Source organism: Vespula pensylvanica, chromosome 6, assembly GCF_014466175.1.
Source record: "Vespula pensylvanica isolate Volc-1 chromosome 6, ASM1446617v1, whole genome shotgun sequence".
NCBI lineage: Eukaryota > Metazoa > Arthropoda > Insecta > Hymenoptera > Vespidae > Vespula > Vespula pensylvanica.
The window spans coordinates 8588064-8611768 of record NC_057690.1 but is presented as its reverse complement, the minus strand read 5'-3'; the positions used below and the strand labels follow the sequence as shown (position 1 = coordinate 8611768).

The 23705-nt window shown below is 29.0% G+C and overlaps 1 protein-coding gene and 1 long non-coding RNA gene across 3 annotated transcripts in view; one reads left to right on the top strand and one right to left on the bottom strand.

Moving 5' to 3' along the window:
• LOC122629964 overlaps window positions 1-23705 on the top strand; it is a 72849-nt gene that overhangs the window by 41284 nt on the left and 7860 nt on the right. The window lies entirely within an intron of this gene.
• Window positions 11849-23705, bottom strand: part of LOC122629963 — a 26157-nt gene continuing 14300 nt past the window's right edge. The window contains exons 3-4 of the mRNA XM_043813917.1: window positions 13808-13815; window positions 11849-11878 (exon numbers count right to left, since the gene is read on the bottom strand). The gene's annotated coding sequence lies outside the window, so the exon portion shown is untranslated. The remainder of the gene's footprint in view (window positions 11879-13807; window positions 13816-23705) is intronic.

Sequence of the window (23705 nt, the reverse complement as noted above, 5' to 3'; positions counted from 1 at the left end):
AGATAAATGTGTCTTGAAAAGTACATTGGACGAATGGGAAAAAAAATTACATCAAATTGAAAACCGCTAGAAGATATTTATTCAGTATATTATTTAGAAAAATTTCGTATTGTTGTGAAGAATTGAGAGATTCGATGATCAAAAATCTAGTTTTGATAGAGATGCTACAAGGAATAATAAACGACATAAAACCACGAATCGAGAAGAAATTAAAGAAAAAAAGAAGAAAATATAAAGAATATATAAAAATATAAATATAAAGAGGAAGTAATCAAATTGGAAATACGCAGGAAACATTATTATCCCTATTAACAAAAAATTCCGCAATCATCGCAAAGAATTGAGAGGATCAATTGCGGAAATAAATAAATGTACACGTTATTTAAGAAAATAAATCAAACGAACAAATTGCTTATGCAAACGTTGCAACGGTTCAATTCAAAAAACGATACAGATGTAATTGCGATGAATGTCATACATGAAAGAATAAATGAAGGGAATAAGTAAATTGAAGAATTGTAAATGAAGTTTTTATAAGGCAGTCTGAGTTCACTGAAAACCTCAGGAAAATAGAGCTTGAATCATGTGGAATGAGTAGAGAGAAAAAGTAGTTAGTGAAAGAACAGCATGCACCAATTAAAAGAGGATTTTTGAGAAGACGTGTGATCATTAAGTGGTACGATGATTTCTGACAAGCTGACATAGTAGATATGAGTGCGTACCCGAATGCAAACTACAAATTGTAATACGGTTATCGATACATTTTCCAGATGTGGACGGAATCTTTAAAAATTAAGTTAAAGTCAATTTTCGCAGAATCGTGGGCAGCAAATGAAAACTGATAAATTTACAAATCGACGATGGAAATTTTACATATATAGAGATACAAGATATTTTTTCAAACAAAAATATTTTTTCAAAATTTCATCGATAAGAATGAGATTCTGGTTCATCCAATGGTATATATGTCTTATCAAATATTATGTATCTTTTATTATAATCCATTCTTGCTTGTATTTTTTTCGAAGAATTCGTTGCCGAATTTACAGTGAAGTTTACGTAAAGTTTACAGTAAAGTTTAAATATTCTAAAGAATTCATTTTTCATAGTTAGTTACAATTCTAGGTAAAAATTGGTTTGTATTATTTCTTGCAAAAAGAAAAGAGCACATGCTCAGTTATTCATGCCGAACCCATGCATTCATTTTGTTCATTTTTCCCATTAATTTCAGACATCAGGAAACAGTTGGATAATGTACCCATAATTTCTTTGCAATATTTCATGCACTTGTTATCAGATTCTATTAAAGCCTTTAACATGAATGTTGTGTTAATATTACGTGGATGATACACAGCGCCGACGTGAATTTGCTATTATGCAATAAGAATTGGTTCAGAAAAAGTTTCTTTTTATTCTTCCGGTCAATGATATTACGATCGTATAACTCTAGTAGTATTAATCAAATCTAGTAATAATTGCATGTTATATTTGGAAAAGGAGTGAAAATAAAGAAGAAATTCGATACATTTTGAAATTTTATTACAAAAAAAGGAAGAATGCGCTTTAGACTACTAAAAAAATTTGTGATATTTATGGACTTGATGCAATATAAGTACGTATGACACAACGTTGGTTCAATCTGGAAATTTTGATAGAAGTGATGCACCTCGCTCTGGTCAGTAAATGACTGAAAAAGTCGATGAAATCATGGAAAAAACTGAGCAAGAGCAGCACATTAGCAATTATGATGTATAACTATATAACATGGAATTCCTACTTAAAGAACTAACGACCACAAAATAGTTTTAATACTTTAACGTCGGCGCGTACCGGTGGCTCACACTTGAATGTTCTATTAGACGGTGTGTATTACTAAAAATGTAGTTCATTTAGTAATTAGAAAAAATTGCCATATTTAGTTGTTGAAAATTTAAATAATGGAAATTTATCGTATATTAATTGAAAAAAAGTAAGATTTATTTTATTTCATCTCAAATCATAAACAACAATTCGATAGTAAAAATAGAATGATTTAATATTATAAACTTAACTTAATTATTTATATATTTCTATACAATTTTTGAAAGTATTTCAAATAGAGTGCTGGCCTTCACAACGATTACAATATATCGTTACTTTTTTAGTTTTCTTCGTGGCATAATCTCTATCTTCTTTTTTAAATATAAGTATTTATAACATTCCTTACATTTTTTTTTTTTAACTTTTTTGCAGATCCTTTATACGAATGAAGAAAATGTGAACCTTTTTTTGAAGGTATTTGTTTTTCAATAGCCGTTTTTTTCAATATAATAATTATTGGTCAAAAGGTGATCAATAATTTTTTCTTTAAACTGTAAAATATTAATATGTTTATTACTCCATCTTTAATGTATATACCACGCATTTATGAGGAAAGTCCCGCATATTAATTGTATAATAATTTTTTTTGTACCATTTAACAGTTTTCCGTAAACAACTCTAGTACGATGTCATTTGATCGGATAAATCAACACTATTTTTTGTATTATTATAAAATTTCTGCAAAAGTTGTTCAGCCAAAGGGGCACTCGTATAATAGTTATCTATAAATAGTATGCGGCCTTCAGATAATAATCCCGCCCTATGGCGAGAAACACAAATGGCAGTGCCGGCGTGAACATATTAAACCATTTGAAGAAGGCTGGATACAAAAAAGAACTCAATGTTTGGGTGCCACATGATTTAACAATGAAGGCTTTAATGGATCAAATTTCGGGCAATGAAAAATGGATTACGTACGACAATAATGTATGGAAAAAATTATAGTGGAAGGAAGGTGAAGCTCCACAGATGTGGTAAAACTAGAAGTGATGTTAAAAAAAAGATGCTGTGTATGCGATAGGATTGCAAAGGAATTATTCACTATGAAATGATACTAATCGGTCAAACGATTGATTCTGATCTTTATTATAATTACTTATTACACACACACACACACACACACACACACACACACACACACACACACACACGCACGCACGCACGCACGCACGCACGCACGCACGCACGCACGCACGCACGCACGCACGCACGCACACACACACACACACAACCGAAAAGATTACGCTAAACAATACAGATAAAACGATAGAACAGAAGTAATCAATAGGAAAGATGTCATTTTCCATCACGATAACGCCAGACCCCATACATCATTGGTGATCCCTCAAAGATAGAGAAAGCTTAGTTGGGAATTTTTGATGCATACACCGTCAAACTATCATTTGTTTCGGTCTTTGTAAAATTTCCTTAACGGTGATTAAAGCTGATTTAAGGGGCCTGTCAAAATCACTTGTCAGAGTTTTTTATTCGGAAAATATAGAAGTTCTACATGACGAGATAATGATTTTATTTTAAAAATAGCGAAAGATGATTGATCAAAATGGCACATATTTTGTGTAATAAACTTTCTTTGAAATATAGAAAAAACTTGATTTATTTATGCATTACAATACGAAGAAACCTTTTCCCACAACATTGTAATAACGATAATAATATTGAAAACTTTAAAAATATTGATATTTACTCTAATTATATGTTTCTACTAATTTTGACGTCGACTGTCACTGGCAGTCCTCATAGCACTACAAATAAATCTCGCGTTGGTCACCATGATATACAACGTGTTAATTCGTCATCATTGATGACTCATTTAGGCTGATCACATAGCTTATTTTGAAGGCTCGTATCTCCATATTGAAATTTTTCGATACAATGACGAGTGGTTCATTCGTTGCTTTATACATTATTTTTGTATTTGAACATATAACAAATTTGAACTGATACAAAAAGATTACTTAGATTTGCTTGCGATACGTATTTGATTTGACTTACTATGACACATTTCGAAAAAATTTCTTTGACAAATTAATATTAAAATGTTAAGGAGCATAGTAATCGTTTCAATTTGATGTATAAAAAGTACCACCTTTAACACTGTATACTTCTCAAAATGTTTGTAATATTTCAGATATATTAATTGAAATGTTTCAGATTGACGTTACGGATACCAATAGTCCTCAGTAAGTCTTCCTCTTCATTTTTCCTGCTTTATATGCGACGAACGGATTCTCATGTTTTCTTAAGAATCCAAGAACAAACCTTTTGATTTCTTTATGCTTGTATTCTTTGTATCCGTAATCCACGAATTACATTTCATGCAAATTGTGAAAGAAGTAACTCCCTGATATTTAGTTGTTTCAATTAAGCGTTTTTCATGGTGGTAAAGACGAGTTCCTTGCAGAGAAATTTATAGTCAACGACCGCATCCATCCATGCTCATTTCATGTCCGTTCATGCTCATATTATTTGAAATTCGATAAAAAATTTGTTCATTGTTACGTAAGAGTATCGTTTGAAGAAAAATCGTTCTTTCTCTCCTTAAACTTACTTATGCGCTATTGACGTCGATGTCCATGGCAAAGTAATTTTCATTGATAGAGAAATTAAAGAGGATTCTTCGACGTTTGACTTGTGAATGTATATATCTTTGTAATATTTCGCAGATAATGTAGCAGAGGGAAATAAAAATATTGTTTGCTGTTAAAATAATAGTAATAACAACAACAACAACAACAACAACAACATTAATAATAATAATAATAATAATAATAATAATAATAATAATAATAATAATAATAATAATGATAATAATAACATGAAATTAATTTTCAACGATATTTTTCCATGTTTTCTCCTTTCTTATTTAATAAAAAATGTCTTACGATCGATGTGAAATAGTAGACAGGCAAAAAATGATAAGAATATGGTTCTAATAAACATGAAAAAGAAGTTTTTGTTTATAAAAAATAAAACGACATTAACCTCTCATTCATATTTCATCCATAAAATAACAAAAGAAACGTTGAACAAATTAGGAAAGAAAAAGGTAATACTGAGGATATTGGTTGTATAAAATAAAAGTTAACCACTGTGCATTACACTTTGTCAACACACTGTCAATTTGATTTTCTTACATCTTCGATTGCTGTATCGCGTTCGATATGAATTCCGTAAATTTTGTCTATGAATGAAGTCAGATTGGTAAATAAATTATCAACAATTTCGTTTTCGTAGTTATTGGTGCATTCGCTTCATGATCTAACCAGTATACAAAAAATACGAACGCATTATGGGAAGAAAGTAGTCTCATTTGTATGAGCTCTCTGTTGTGTTCGAAGGATGATCTGTTTGAATTTCTTGAAAAGACGATATTAGGCAAAGATTTGATGATGATGCAGTGCATAAGAGATTAATACAACGAAGTAATTTTTGCATTGTTACCGAGAAAAAAGGAGAAAAAAGCAACAATGATAACTATAAAGAAAATTCGAATGATGCTGATATGGTGATTGGGAAGGAAAAAAAGAAGACGGTAATAGTGTTACGGCAGAAATTTGGAGGACGTGGATATGATTATAACGACAATGAGGAAAAAAATTTGATTGGTGCATATATGGAGAAAAATAAAAAAGAGATAAAAATGGGAAAAACAATCTTTTAATTGTGGTTTCATATATTCGTAATAGAATTTGTTATAAATATATCTTAGAAATATCTAATATCAACATTTCTATGTGAATTCATTTCTATTTTTAATTCTTTTATTTCAGTCACTGCAAAATTTTCGTATACAATTCTTCTATAATAATTGGATTCTGCGAACAAGGAACTCGCACTATATCGCTTTTCTCATTTCGTTACCAGTCGCACATCTACACGATTAGGAACATTTCTCTTCATTTTATCGAATATAGTATTGTTTATTAATTTATAGAGATTTTTTTCGAAATCTGTTCGAGTAGACTTTCCAAATCTTCTTTTTATTTCTATATAATCTAGAAGCAGCCTATTTTTAACTAATGGCTTATAGTATCTCGTACATTTGTGATTAATTCTGCTGATCAATAATATGGAAGTGCTACGTTCGTGTTTATGAGTTGATTTCCTAAAAAGTAAAGAAGTGACAGTGTTGTTCATCTTACATGGTTCTTGCATCATTGTTATTTGTGTCCTCCCCATGATACTTTCTTCTACTCTAGTAAATCATCAGATTTAGTTTCTACAATCGTTAGATTTGATATTGGTAAATATAATTTATTTGATCCGGATACTCTTATCCAGTGATCCTTCAAGCAGGTTCAACATTTCTTATCGATTATAGATTAAATAGTAAAGTCATTTTATCAATCGTAGACAAAACTTTGATATGCTTTCGGTCGATAATTTAATTGATAATTTAATAAATAAATTTAATAAATTTAATAACTAAATTTATAATTAAGTAATAATCAAATATTTTAAATATATTAAATAATAATTAATATATATTTACATATATTATTATATATAATATTTAATACGTATATATATACGAATGAATATATTTGTTTGTGTTCATGCGAAAGTAACATCCTTTGTCGTGAATGTATATATGATCAGGCCTTTAGTTGCAGACATTAGTTTTATAGCTGTGACCTCGTTATGACGTCGTATTTCTTAAATATACAACTGTCGTTGAGTCCTAATACGCATTTTGCTTACATTTGATTCAAGATAGGTTTCCTCGTACAAGGGACAAATGCTTTCAGATTTTTAATGAAACTTATTTAAGAAAACTCGTTCAGATCTTTGCTGAAGCGTAGTAGTCGTATAACATTATTTTTGTGGATGCTAACACTTTATCTGAAATTCTGAAAGGATCGATAATTTCTACATTATTTTCTTCTTGTAAGGTTTCGTTGTCAGTTTCGTTGCAGTACTTATCTTACGGGGAGTAGAGTTCTTCATCGAACGAGCTCGTATCGGCTAACGAAAATACATATCTGTTTATATAGAGCATTTTAGCTGAAGGAGATCAACTAAATATTTTCTTTGTTTTTAATGCTTTGAAAAATGTTTCTGACGTACTTTGATTGATATCAAATGAGGTATAGCATGAAAAAAATGTATATTCAGGTCATTTTTTATTGATCTTTTCATGATTGATATTCTTTTTTTCGCTAAGCGAGTATTTTTTTCTATTGCACCTTTTAGGGAATAAAAAACTACATTTAAATATATCCATATTATGATTTTTAAATAATTTTAAATACACAAACAGTGATAAAATTGTAAGACAATGTTATGATAGATGATATGTAAATTTATCTTTTATGTTATAAAGGTTCATGTTGATGTCTTTCGGCAGTGATACACTTTTTGAGACGAACAATTGCAAATTATGATGCTTTTTTAATTCTGTTGTTTTAATATGTTTTTAACTCTTAATTTCTGTTGGTATAAAAGCACAAGCATTCATGTGATTCTTCATGTTTTCTAGAGTAGATGGCCGTTGGTAAACTTTTTGTTGTAGTTTTCCCCAAACAAAAAAGTCTAATGTAGTGAGATATATCTAACAATTTAGATATTTTCTATTTAATATTTGAGGAGCTGTCCATGAAATTGATGCTGTGAAGTTTTTGATGAAGCGATAGGTAACATGGGTGAAATTTCAGTAACTTCAATATATTTGATATTCTTGATGTACTAATATTAATTTCTTGTTCCAATTTCAATACTAACATGTAGATTTTGGTCAATAACAATAATAATATTTCTTATATTTGTCTCATGCGTAATAGTTCTAGATCTTTTAGGGTTTCTTGTTTACAACAACCGGTTTGTTCACATTTTTTAATTATTTTAATGTATTACGAACGTGATAAACAGTTTGGACCATGAAATTGTTTTGTCTACAATTAGCTTTCTTACGCACTGTTTAGCTTGACTGTAAATGTAAATCAGTTCAATCCTTTCTTGCTTCTAATAGTAAATCATCATAAGACACTTATATACACTGATATATTAATGATCTCTTAGTGGTCAGCTAGGGAATAGCCCCTGTTCATATTTATTGATAAACATATTGACAACTTATCATTATCAATGGATATCACTTTGAAAGTTAATAACATCAACAGTATGTTTGCACACCATTCTAATATTATATTACACTTTTATCAAATGTTTGTAGTCTAAGGTCATTTTAAAGTCATGATAGAGATATACTTAATCGTATTTTTTTAACCACTACAAGATGCTATAGAATGAAATATATGTTTACTGAGTAAAAAATATCGACGACTTCGAAAAAAATCTATAAATAATGACTTAATAAACGAATTTTTTTTCTGTAATATATCTCTTTTATAACCAATGAAAGCAAGTTATAAACATTTCTCATACGATTAAACCTTTTCATAGAGTATTCGTGACCATGAGTATGGTCTCATTGTACGGATGAGCCTGTTACGAATTTTTGCGTGAATAGAATCCAGCGTGTGAATAAGTAATGTTATTTAGAAATAAGATTTATAACCCTATAAAATAATTTTGTAAATCTTTAACAACAGTTATGCTTCAATAAAAATAATTGTTCCTCTAATATGATAATAATCATATTTTTATATTTATAATATAAGAAAGCAATCACTCAACATTGTATTAATTATATAAAGAATGATTACATATAATTATAATAATTACATCAAAAATATAAAAACAATTATTTTTTACATTTTGTATATTTAAATATTTTATAAATAAATATTTATTAAAATTAATGAGTAAAATTAATGAAAAAATTTATTATAATTAATACATTATAATAAAATTAAATTAAAATACACTAATATAATTAATACATTAACACTAAAACATCGACAATAAAGACGAAACTATTTTTACCAAAATCAATTAAAATGACTGGTCTTTAAAAAATACGTAATAATAGAATATTTTTATATTTATTGATCTATTATTTTCTTATAAAAGGAATTTCATATTATATAATATATTTTTGGTATTATTAACCTATCTGGTATCTAAATGAGGGTTGGCACATTTTACCATTTACATATTAATAACAACAAAAAGTATAATGCTTTAGTAACAAAAATATTAAAATAAATTTTCATTTTAAAGTTATTATTCTTAGAGCATAAAGTAAAATATTAAGTATAACATGTTATAATTTGTTACATTTCTTGGAAACGTAGTTTTTCTTCTGAATACATTCTTCGCATACAGGTATCTGTTTTTTACAGATATTACAAATTGTGGTAGTCTTATTATTATGACAGTATCCTGTTTGACACCATTTGCATGAACAAAGTGAACTTTTTGAAGTTCTTTGCATATTAACTTTTCGTGCTTCCATCCCTAGTTTTACATTTTCTGCAGTATTTTTAGTCCATCTGTTAGTTGAAATATAAAATGTTTTTTTTATGATATCTTTTTAGCTGTTGTTTCCTTATATAAGACCTAAATGTTGCAAAATACTTGAAGTGGTCATCTTCTTGATCTTGATTTGACGTTATATTTCTTTGCCATTTGGTCTACAATATCTACACTAAATTTAGTCTTATTATAAAATTCAACAGTTTCAGTTAAGCGCTTGTTACTCTTTTCAATTCTGGCCAATTTATTTTGAATTTAATACAAAAACTTTCTTCTTCTGCCTACTTTGTAAATTGTAAGAATAATCCCATTTGATCTACAAAGTAATGATAAAATCATAATATTTTTTTTTCACATATCCTGTGGGACCGAATATGTCTTTGAAAATATTATGAAGTGGTAATCTTCCGGTAGTAGAACCTTTTTGTATTTTTCCCAATTGGTTCCATCTGTGGCAATTTCATTTTTATGATCTTATGATCTTATAGAATACTTTCATTTTCATCTTCAGAACTTAAAAGCACCCGAGCAAGTCTATTTTCTTTACGTAAATTCAATATATTTTCAAATTCACTTTCTGAGGATTTCTGAACATTTTCTTCCTCTATAATCTTATTATTATTATTTTTATTATTAAAAAGTTCAATTTCATTTTCTTTTTGTTTATTTTCACAGTTATAGAATTCATCATCCTCAGTATCACAGCATTCCATTGGTATATTGTAAAATTCTACAAATGTGTGTAAAGTTCTACAAACCGAGGAAATTGATTGATTCGAGTTCGATAAACAGATTTTAGAACTCTTTTACACTTTGACAAATACCAGTTATTTTGACTAGTATTGGTGTAATATAAGTAGTCATGATACAAAATTATTTGTTTCGAATAAATAGAAAAAAGAATAAAATTTATTATATTATTCCTTTAGTTATTGCTGCAAACATCATTACATAATTGCGGAAAGAAAATGTAACATGAAGTAGAAATTTAAAAATAAAATTATAAAACTAGTCATTTTGATTGGTGCTTTAGTATTAATTTATATCATTCTATGTATATATTATTATAATTTATATAATTCTAATATTAATTTATAATTCCTAGTAATGTAATTCAGTGTAATATATTCTGAAACGAGGATAACAATTAACATTCCAATTCTTACATTTATACCTGGTTTCATGTCCTTCGTCATTCTTATTAGAAACGACGCATCTTTAACTTCGGTTTTTTTCTATCGATACATGAATTGAAGGAAAATGTTTCTTCGTTAATCGCGAAGGATAATTATTGCCTGTTCGTTAATCATGATAAATTGAACTCCGATGATACTTTTTGAGTATTTCCTTGATTAATTTTATTTGCCATGAATATAGTTGTTTTTATTTTATATTTATAAGAACAATAAGCATTCCACATGAAAATGTCTATTAGATAAAAAAAAAAATGTATAGTACCACTTCTAATTATGAGTTGAATCGATAATATTTGCGACTATGTCAGCCTTATTTACTATGTCCTTTGAATTGTTATAATCTATAACACATACATACTTTTGGACAGCCTCTTTCCTTTCATGTCTGAACTGTTGCAAATTTTGCGGTATGTGTAGTAGAAAGCATGCAGACTTTTTTTTTGTCAACCCATTTCATCACTAATAAATAATTGGATGAAGGAGCAGACATCTGTTCTCTTTTTAACAGATCTTTAATCTTCGGCATTCCTTTTCGGTTTTTCTTTATATCCCGCGTACATTTATATAGTTTTCATGTAATGGAAGAAATAATGCTGGATTTAAATACCAATTATTTATGTAAAGAGTGGGTTTCCTAAATAAAGTTTCATAAATGATAATTGTATTGCTTTCGATTTTCCAATATCCTTGTTTTCAATTTTCACAGCAGTATATGATCTAACATAAACAATTATATTTTATATATATTCTGTCATACAATCACTTACAATAAACGATTGTATGCCAAATCTATTCCTTTTTGAAGGAATGTATTGTTTAAAAAACAATTTTTCTTTGTACAAAAAAAGACTTTCATTTATACACATTGATAAGAATCAGTAAATTATTTTTGTAACATGTCAATTATGTTCTGTATTTTGCTTTAGTGATCTTGAGTGGGTTCGACTTCATTGATGAAATGTAACATTCGTAATAAGTTACAGTAACAGTCTCTAGATATTATTGTTCTAAAAATATCGCTCTATAGATATGTATCTTTATTTCAGTACTTTGTTAATAATAATTTTCTATTGCGTGTTATTTCTAATAATACAGAAATAAAGCAAAAGTCGACTATATTCAGTGCTCAGAGCGAAAGGGTTAAAAGCAAAAAGTATATTTAGATAATCCCTTTCAGTCAATACATTGGTATATCGACAAAGTTTGTCTTTAATATGTCCTCATTTACATTTCTCCTCCCAGATTTCTAAATGGTCTTATACTTGTATTTGGCAAGTTTTCGTAAAGTAGAATCTTTTACTCAATTTAGCCATATCAATGGATTATAACTAGTGAAGAAATTAAATTGGATTCCATATGCATATGGACATATATAATTAATATGGATATATATATATATATATATATATATATATATATATAATTAGTATAGATATACACTATATTATATAATTGCGTTTCACATACCCATGAGCATATATAATTAAATATAGATACTATAACAATAATTAAGTAGGGAATATATGATTGTGAGTAATTTGTTTTCTATTGTAGAATAGATATATTCCTCTTTTAGTATTCAAACAATAAAACAACAACACTGTCTTTGATTAACAACAAATTCGGATAAAGATATTCGTAATAAAAAATAGTAAGTATCTTTTTCATTTCTTTTGACTGTGTGATCATTTTATGAAAAGTGATCATTTTATTTGATTTTCTAGACAACCATTTTTTTGTTGTCTAAAAAGTAAAATAACATTGTTTTTGAAGGACGCGTAAAAGACTTAATACATATCTCAGTACATAGTAATTACCCGGATTTTTTTAATTTCGGCACATCATTTGGAAACATAATGTTTTCTTTCATCAGTTCGCTCCATTTGTGACATATCTTTCACTGAAACTGGACATTTGACTTCGATGAGATTATCTGCATCAATTAACCCGTCGAAAGAAGCCGCCAAGATTAGTTAATTTTTATCAATTATTAGACCACTACTTTCAATATCAAACCCACAATAGTTAGAGAGTTGTTTAATTATCATAGCTCTTTTAATAAAAGAAAAAGACAATGGTAAAGATAATTGATACAAATTCATGTTGCGAAAATAATATAATGACAATACGATAAGTAATTTGCGTTACTCGTGGAAGGTGAATTCATTATGATCATGGAAGTAATTACATTTGAAAATTGGTTCACAGGAGGACGTTGTTATCCTTGGATGACGACGTATCGAATTAGAAACGAAATTTCTCAATACACAATACAGAATACAAACTTCGTTATCCAGCGACATTTTCCACATCTATAGAAGAATGATCATTAGTCTTTCTTTTATCACTACCAATTATTTTCTACTATCACAGTCTTCTCCTCTGCATTATTTTCCGCGAAGTTCCTTGTACACTCGAGAGTACAGAACAGAAGGACTGATCTTTCACATTTCTCCCTCTTTTCGAAAATATACCTCCTCGACTAAAATGTTGTCGACGAATATTCTTATTTAACGATTTTTAATCGTTCCTTGAAGAAAGATTATGTACTATGAAAGACTTGGGTTGGGTCGTACTCTTGGATGGACCATACTAGAGAAAGGTAGAAGAAAGAGAGTTAATTGACGGAGAAAGAGGGAGAGGAGAGAGAGATCCTGGTGGTTCTACCCACTTAAGGAAAATTCGACGAAACTATTACTTCACTTTGTCAAGGAGATATTAATCAACTGTCAATTATCAGGTTTTGAGGGATTACCTGATGCCGTCCACCATTTAATAACACTGCAAACTTTACACATTCTAGGTAATCATGATTATATAAGAAATGGATAGATAAGAATTGTTCTACTTTTCATCTCGAATAGACGATTCTTGATTAAATTCGATGGTTTCAGAGTAGCAAAAACAAATAATCTGAAACAAAATTGCCTCGTTAATTTTGGATGCAACTTAAGATTTTGAACTATGAAAATATAATTGCTTCAAAGATAGCATGAGCACTGATTCCATAAAATATATATTGAAAATTTGTCAAATTCTCTCCCTGACATAAGAGTGTATCATTGATTGATTCGTTTCTAGTCGGACAAGCTTCTTCGTTTAATAATTTTTACAATTCTGAAAATAAGCTTATACTTTGATTTTAAGCTTATGAGTTAATACATATATATCTTCAGCGGATGCGGACATACATTTTGGCCTCTAATGGAAATTGCATTGTTATCATGAATTATTTGTATCCTTTGATTTTCCTTATATATGATTATTTCGGCTTTTAATACGATGATCTTAAAAAAAAAAAAATTGAAATCTTTCGGATCAGTTTTCGACTAGTCTATTGAATATTGCTAAGACTTCAAGTTGCAATTCAAGTGCATTATGGAGGAGAGAGTGAACGGTCTCGGCGAAACTGATATGTATAGCGACCAATATTTTTTTCTCGACAGTAATACGAATTAATATTTGTCGTGTTTCTTTGAACTTGACTCGGTTTAGTTTTACGTCAGATACTGACGATAATTTATCTAACCAGCTACTTCGTGTGCGCTTGTTTCCATAGGAATTTTGATAAAGTGACGAAATAAGTTATACGTCTGTTGTGCATTCTCGATTCTATCTCATATTAGAAAGAAAATTATAGTGAAGATTGTAGTTTTGTCTACAGTAGGGGGAATAATTTCAATTACAGATGATATAGAAAACAATATATCTGAAGAATGAATATAGGAGAACATAGAAAATGAGAACAAAATTTGGCAATATTCAAGAATTTCTAGAATAATTAAATTACTAGAACAAAATTATCACAGCTTTAAAAATGGTGATTCGCTTTACATTTATATTTGTTTTATTTTATAAAATATTAAATTTAGACATTTGTTTTTTTTTCTGTAAAATAACAAATATAAGAAAGATTAAAAACATTCTTTTTTAAAATTTCGACTGAATGTGGTAGAAGAAATTGTAAAAACTGTTTATATTGTTGTGCGTTATACGGTTTTTGCACTCACGCTCGATATTTTCCTTGCTAAAATTTAAGAATGTATCACCTACGAATCCACTTAAACAGGAGGTGAACAGGTGATTTATACCATTCTTAAAACAAGTTTCCCGTCCCGCTAGCGGGAATTTTTATCTTTTCAGTTCATTTGGTAGTGGAATCAGCGGAAAGTTGATGAATCAAATACGTTTGCCAGTATTTGACTAAGGAGTCACCCAAATCTTCCCTAATTTTTAGACCTTTAGGTTCTAGGTAACATTCAATGCTTACTATTAGCTTCAATTTATTTCTTTCTAAATAGGCACTTTTAGGACTTGCACGAATCTTGAGGCCAGCCAGATCTTGCTTTTTGATGCAATAGACTTTTTGTTAAAGAGATTTTTGTCAATAAAAATACCAGTAATAAAATTATTATTCGATAGGAAACAAACTTTTGCCTTAGAAAAGTTTCGTATGTGGTTAGTTAAATGCATTTGAAGAGGGGAAAAATTAGAAGGAATCAATCAGAGGAAAACTATAAAATCAGTCAGTGTTTGTCTTTCTGTAATACCGGTTACCAATTAGGTAGTAATCTGCAGTTAATTCTAAGTTTGTATTCTGTATTTGTTTAAACCGTATCTCGAAATCTGTAAAATCTATATCCTAAATCAGCATATCTTAAGACTAATAACAAGTCTGTATTTTAAATTTGATCGTGAACCTAATAAATTTATAAGACTTTGCCCAAAAATTGATAAGAGCGGCACTTAACATTACCCACTTATCCATTTGAGACAAAAAGCTACCTTGGTAATCCACTTGTAGAAAAGGTAAGCAATGTGGAATTGCTATTCTAATACTGCATCTATTGGGTCACATCCTCTAAAGCAAATTTATCTATGACATATCCTCATATTTTATCTTATGGATCTCCAGTCGCGTTCAAATTTACTTAAGATCAATTCTTAAAGATATAGTTTTCGTAATATGATCAAAAACTAACCAATATTAAATTACGTCAGTAGAGCGTAACATCTTGTTTTTTTGGTTATTCTTCGACGATCTTTTATTAAGAAATCGTGGAGTTGATGCAATGAATGATGAATTCTCGTTCAAAATCTAAGAAACTAGAAATTAACAAACAATATAACCAAGCGATTCATAATCCTTGTAGATCAAAAAACGTTTCTGCACCTTAAACATCTTCGCATTGTGTAAATAATTCTGTATTGTTATAATTTTACGAACTTCATACTAGCAACAAAGATTACCTCTATTTTTAGAGATTACTATAAAAATTAACGAAATTGAGATCACTCCCAGAAGAAGTAATAAGGATTATATTTTTGGCCGCCTTAACTTACATACTTATAATACAATGACAGAACACAACGTAGCATTGTTAAAACTTGTTATTAAAACAATTCCGTTATACGATGGCACGAATATTTCTCTTCGAGATTTTATATGACAATGTAATCCGGTAGTAATACTTGTATGATTATTAAAAACAAAAATCGTTGGAAATGCATACGATATCATCGATGCAGATGAAGATCTCAAAACGATAGATGACCCATTGCAACTCTTAATAACTTTCTTCGGAGAAAAAAATCAAACGTGCAATTGAATCGTGAATTATCTGAGATCCTTCAGGAGAGAATGTAGTTTCTTACAGTATATTCATTATAATAATGAATATTTGCATTGTAACAATGTTACAAGGCTCGAAATAAAGAGGCTATAAATGATATTAACTTTTTGAACTCTTTTGTCGAATATGATTCAGCATCAATTTTTATCACAGGAATTCCTATGTCAAGTCACACTTTTAAATTATCAATTTAAACATGCATTATATTTTATAATACATTTTTTTTTGTTTTCTTAAACGTCTAATAGTTATAGCGATTAGATTTACATTAGAAGTAAGTTATCAAATACGTCATCGAACTGGTCACACTGCTAATAAATGCAGGAAATCCCTACAAATAAACAATCATGAGACGCACAACTTAAACATAGAAGTATTAATCTGCCAAATATGCAAAAAACGAGGTCACGATATATTGCGATGTAGATTCCAAAATAATTTCACCTCACAGAGGGTCAGCATTGTTCGAGATTCATTAGTCACTTATCAAATATGTAACAAAATGGAACACTCAATTAAAACTTATCGTTAAGATCAATCTATAACATTATGTCAATATTGCGAAAAGACAGGATACTTTGCGAATAATTGTATCGAGAGAATACAATAATTTTTGCATATCCAGCAACAAACACTACGTTAAGTCCGAGATAAATAAGCAATAACCAACCTATATGCGAATATTTACCACGAGGTACGCTTATAGGGAATAACAAGGGTATAGATTAAAAGATTGCCAGATTTGCGTGTAAATCAATTTATACCGAGAACCAGGAAACTTTGATAGTCCTTCGGTGGACAATATTCAGCGGGAAACTTAAGTATAGTTGCACGACGCAATGACAAAATTGCAAATTGGACAAAATCAAATGATTCAAGAGATGCTAAAACAGTTGATATTCAGTTAAATACAGAATAGATTTCCAACGATTCAAATGGATATTTTGGAACTAAGTTTGCCGATAACACTTATGCTCGGATATCGGATCGAAATTTAATTTAATTAAGAAAAATTGTGTACCAAAATTTTTACACATAGATCAAATTAGTTACCCACTGATAATAGATATATTAAGATTAAATGAAATTAATAATGATTCTGTGTACACAATAGGATAAGTAAAATTAACACTTCTAGATATTCCGATCAATTTTCTCATCGTGAATAAAAACTTTCAAATTCAATAAGGTAATATATTAGGAAACGACTTCTTTCAAAATACCGGGGAAAAAATAGATTACTCAAGGCATTTTCTGTTTGTTTTCGATAAGAAAATTATTACTATACTATTCAGATGTAAAAACATGTTTTATGTGCACATAAGAAATACAGATTTAAAGGAAGGATATCTGCCAAAGTTACAAATAGTAGAGGGGACGAAATGTTAATAAACATGAACGGAAGGGCCACTATCAATCACTATACACGCTATGAAGGTGTAGAGATAGTAGTACCTACTGTCATCAATTACTCAATGGATAAACGTGAAAAAGTTAGACTATTTCCTCATTAGGGAAAATATGTGACTGTTCCAACGAAGATCCGGTAAATAATAGATTGCAAACGAATAATTTAGATAACACCACAGACAATAGCTTAGTTATAAATCAGAATATATTTTTCTCCAAAAATAGAAATACAATCGCAATCCAAGAAAGTTTCTTTCGATATTTTACTTCTAAGGAATAACCAATCAACCAAAAGAACTTTAGTTGAAAAAAATTAATAAAATACATTCCGAGATTAATGAATTAAATAAACATAACCTAAGAAAAAACATATGACCATTTAATCAAATTGTTCTTGGAAATACGAATTTCTTCACAAAATAACTTATGTTGAGAAACTCAGTCCCCTTTGAACGAAATTAATAACGAAGAGTAACCGAACCAAACAAATCCATATCAGTACTTGAACCATATCAGTACTTAGAACGATTTAAATTAGATTATTAAATTACTTTTGAGATTAGAACACTTAGATGAGCAAAAAAAAACTGCAATAAAAAATCTTTTATTAAAAAAATTCTTTCTGTTGCCGTAAATAAAGATAGATTTTATATTCTAGGGGAACCTCTATCATCAACGACAATACTACAACATCAAATAGCAACTAAAGATAATCTCCCTGTTAATTCTAAATATTTTAATTTTATAAGAATTAAATTAATGCGTAGGTCCAAGAATTATTAGGTAAAGGAATAATAAAACCCTCTCAATCATCGTATTATTCACCCGTTTGGATAGTTCTGAAGAAATGTGATTCGCAATTTCGATTAATAAGAGGTAGCGAATGATATTTGACCATCATATGTTGAATGAGAAAACAATGAGCGACGCTTACACGTTATTAAATATAACTGATATATTGGACCAATTTGGAGGAACGCAATACTTCTCACTTTTCGATATGAAATCTGATTTCCACCAAATCAAAATGAATTTAGAAGACAGTTATTGCCCAGGAAAAGTGCGTCATTACTTTCTTCGAACAGTGTGAATTCGACAGAATGCTGTTTAAATAAAAAAATGTTCCCTTCCAGCGGTTAATAGAATAGTTGTAGAATTACAAGGAAAGGAATTATTCGTATATATGGACGAAATAATAATCTTAGTTTCTACCTTATCTAAGCCTCGAAGAAAATTCGAGATGTTCATGGACTAGCTCTATTTACAATTTAGATTTCCAACCTAACAAATGTAAGCTCTTGAAATAGAAGGTAACATTTTTGTGACACATCATAAATAAAGATGGGGTAAGACTGATTCGAAGAAAGTTCAAATGGTTCGAGAATTCCCAATAACTAGGATAGCCAAAAATGTTCAACAATTCCTTGAACTAGAAGGATATTATGAATGCTTTACCCTTTTTTCCACAATTATTACGATTAGTTAAGCTTTTAACCAAACTATTAAAAAATAATAAAACTTGAAGGATTACTTATGCAAAGTATCTGTACTGCTATATCCCTATTTCAACATTCTATTATTTCAATTAACAATTATGGATCATGTGGCAATACATTTCTGATATATTCTTGTGCACTCTACTGTCCTTGTCATGTTTGGTATATTTGATGCTGCTCCATATTTCAATGAAATTCTCTACTATTGTGTCTGATACCATTTCTGTCATCGTTCTATAAAAATTTTGGGAATTCGCGAGAAACTGAGTACGGTTTATCCGATCAAAGGAAGAACAATCTTTATATCAGATCCAATACATAAAAATTTTTTGTTACAAAACTGACGATTGCGGCAGCGTTCGACAACTAATTATAACAATTTTGATATAATCTTTTGATTTGTCTGCGATAAAAGTGATATCTTTTAAACAAACAATCCTTGCCTCTTCCTCTGAAATTTCTGACATAAACCTGTATACTGTGTCTCATAAAGCTTAAGATACAATTGTATAGTATTTTAGATTGTTACTCATGTATTACTTGAGAAACAATCATTTATCGCGGCACAAAGTCCTTGTAATTGCAAATATCCACCACCCTTGGATATTATTCTGGATACTATACAGACATTGGCATTCAAATTTTTTTCTGATATGTCATCTTAATTTTACTAATCAAACCAAAATATACTAGTTCTTTCTCATGCTATAACACAAGATCGGATACTTTTCGAATAGATAGATCCTCGTACATTTTAATTTTATGATGCTAAGAAAACCATTGCAGGATTCTGAAACTAAATGCATATCCGTTACTGTACAAGAAAAAAGAACATGCATTATTGTTAAAAGCATGCTATTTATAAAGTATAAAATATTTACTATTAGACACCTTGGCAATTACAATGAATTTTTTTTAGTATTTATATTTGATGTTTTATTTGCAAAGGAGATGGAGAGGAATTAGAAATATTCGCGTTTACCGTATAGATTTCAAACATGTGTTTTGTACATTTCCATTTTATGTGTCCAACGGATTAGATTGACTTCCTATTTTTTTCTTGAAATATTAGTTTTTATTTCTTCTCCCTTCTTTCAATAGATTTTTAGTGCTTCGACCAGAGTTTATTGATCTTGTTTTTTCTTGTAAGATTTCTTTCTAGTTACTAACATTTCTCGTGGGACCAAAATGATGAGCCTATTGAGCTTCGACCGACTAGGAAAAAAACGGAATTATAAATCTAGATGCTTGTCAGTGTATTACATATTGCTTATCAAATCTCTACGTTTTTAATATATGGAATATAAAAGGAACTACATATTTTTTTTAAATATTAACAATATCTTAGAAACTTATATCCATGGACATGAAGAACTGGATACATATTTCCTTATTTTTGAATAGAATTTTCTGTTGGAAGGTTATTAAAATGATCGTGTGAGTTACAGTGGCTTTTCCGTATGAGCACCGTGAAACGAATTTTTTTTTGCATTTGGAATAGCTAAAAATCTCAGTTTACGCATACAAACAAGCAGGAAATCATCTATTTCACTGAAATATATAGTATTTAAGCGAGTATGTTGAAATCAGTAATTAGGGTACGAGTTTTTTCTTTTTTATCGAGGATTTCGAGAAGCGCCACTATACAACTTTCTCAGTGTAAAATGTTGAAAACAGAGAACAGGCATAATTCTTGAGAACAATGAGAGCAGGCCTAATTCTTGACCGATTTTGTTAAATAAAATTTTATTTTAACGATTAAAGATTTAATTAAGAATACCATTTTTTCGAATTTTTAAAAAGATTTTATATTTGTGCATAAACTATTTCCGAAAATACACTATTCCTTAACATGATTTTTTCAAACAAATTAAAATTCTTAGCAACTTTGAAACAATGACTCTAGGGATACTAGATTGAACTTTAATCTTTAAAATGATCCTGTTCATCAAAATCAGTCAAGACATGTCTGTTCTAATTATTGGCTTAAACCATTATAAAACTAGGGATGAAGAATAGCCTTAACTTTGGAGTTAAGGTTTTTTCTATTTCAAGGATTTTTCTTAATTTCTTGAATAATTCAAAGCTCTTTTCTAACTTCCGATGTCCTTTTAGAGATTTAAACTTAATACGATCCTATTTTTGGTACATTTTGATAATATATACAATGGTATTTTTATTCGTAGATAATAATTTTGTACTTTCACGATAAGATAAATCTTTTTCTCAGTAGAATAGCCGTTTATAGAAACTACGTTGTATTTCTTTCTTTATGCGCCATTAATTCAGTTTGATTGAAGACTTTAGACTGGCATATGAACATAACATTATTGATAGATATACAAAATATAAACATTCTCAATCAATTTGTTGAATTTCGAATACATAAAATTTATTTCTATATATTTACATTACATAAATAGTGTTATATATACAATTTAATTAATTAATAATATAATTTTAACAATATAATATGTAATTTTAACCGTTAGTATTTTATTTTGCTACGAAGACATCCACCATTTATTTTGTATATCAGGTTGCTCCACTGTGAAGATATCCTGTTTATAACATGATTACGCTCAAGATGCTTTGTCATCGTTGGTGTTGAAAATTGTTATCTGCAGTTAAAACATGTTACCTTTGTAATATTGAAGTGAATGTATAAGCTTTTTTATTGTTAAAAACATGGAAAAAAGAATTACTACCATTTTTGAAGGAACGAAACTAGTAAGCGTACTGAATCCGATATTTTGACTAGTAGTGGAGAAAAAACGAAATAAAAACAAACACATTATTACTTAGTGACACTATCATAAGATAGGACACAAGGAGATAACGCAACGGACGAAAACAAATGAAACGTTTCGTATTTATCATATGTACATATATCATATTAAATGTAGTAGTATAGATGGGTAGTCATATGTGATTACCAAAGACACAATTTGTTGAGAGTATGCGCGATAAACTATCATGCCAAATGACATATTCTCTTTTCTTTTGTCATCATAAATTACCATCATTTGTGTACGTAATGTAGGTGATGTAACTATTATATATTTCCCTGCTTTTTCTTCTTACTATTGTTCTTATTATCATATTAATATATTATATATTATTATTATAATAATAGTAGTAGTAATAGAAACAATATGAAGTGAAAAACTGCTACAGAGGAAACCATAAAAAGATAGCAATGGGAGAAAAATATTGTAGATAATGTGGAAACAAACACGTATTCCATTTTTATAAAAATAATATATAAGATTTAAATTATATTTATAAATTATTAGTTTTAAAATAATAATCGAGAAATTTATATACTTAATATGTATCTGTTATCAAACCAAATTGTATCATTGCTATATCCTATCTAGCAGAGATTATTGCGAAACTCATGTCAACCATTAGTGGAGGAAATAAATATAAGATTTAACAGTAATATCTTACTAAACTATCAAATAACGAAAAAAAAGAATAAATTAGTTGATTATTTTTTTCAGTTTACATCGATGCAATAAAAAAAACAACGGAATCATTCAGCTTCCAACCTACGATTCTTGAATTACGAGTCTAAGTGTTTGCAACTGTGCTACATATTGCTCATAAAACTCCAATTTCCTATATATCCTCAAAACTTAAATCTGTTGATATGAACGAGTCTAAGGACATGTATTTCCCTATTTTTACTATAGATACATTTTTACCATTCATCCTTTCCCGCCACGGAACTGATCTCCGCGCCGAAAGTGTTAACATTGCGCGTGGATTGTTTATCTTGGAAGAAAAGGGACTTTTCTTTAAAATAATATACTCGTAACTTCTATATAAAGTATATAAACTTATTTAATAGATACGAAGTGTTTGATTAATAATTAAAAATAGTGAAAGAATAATATATGAGGAAGGATATATTTGGCGTTAGAAGTGAAAGGGTTAAAATGCCCGTATGAGTTATCGTCATTTCTCCATGTGAACATTGTGAAGCGTAGAAAATATACATCATTCATGCATATATATGAAAATCTGTAGAGGGAGGCATTTATAGTGATCAGTTAGTGATGCTTTCAATATTCTGAAACAACAAATAAAATTCCTATAAAAGATTTCTGTTGTAACAATGTTATTAGCAGAATTGAGAAGTATTTTCAATTAATATTTAATCATCAGGTCCTGCATTCTAAGTATATATGAATGTTGATGAAGGGAATAAAGATAGAGAACAGATTGTGTCTATTACTATCTTATCAAAAGCCTTTTCTGTGGTATTAGTTAAGATCATCGATTGACTCTGTTTTATTCTAACAAGTTATTTTAGTTGACATGTTCTACAATTTTGAACATATTCTTCAGTATTTTTTTTTATTTTACTACAGAAAAGATTATTACAGAATCTTAATTCTGTTATAAGTTTTACACCTTACCTCCAGCAATGGATAATCAAAGATATTCTTTTATTACTTTTAATAATAAAGATATTCTTTATTATTAAAAGTTGATCTTGAAATAGAGTTTTGAGGAGAAAGTTGCATATTATTAACACTATACTTCGATCAACAGTTTAAAGATAATACAGAAATGGTTTCAATAATTATGCCATACAGAATAAATTGACGAATACAATACATCGTTGTGAAATAATATTTTCAAAGAAGTAGATAAATGTGTCTTGAAAAGTACATTGGACGAATGGGAAAAAAAATTACATC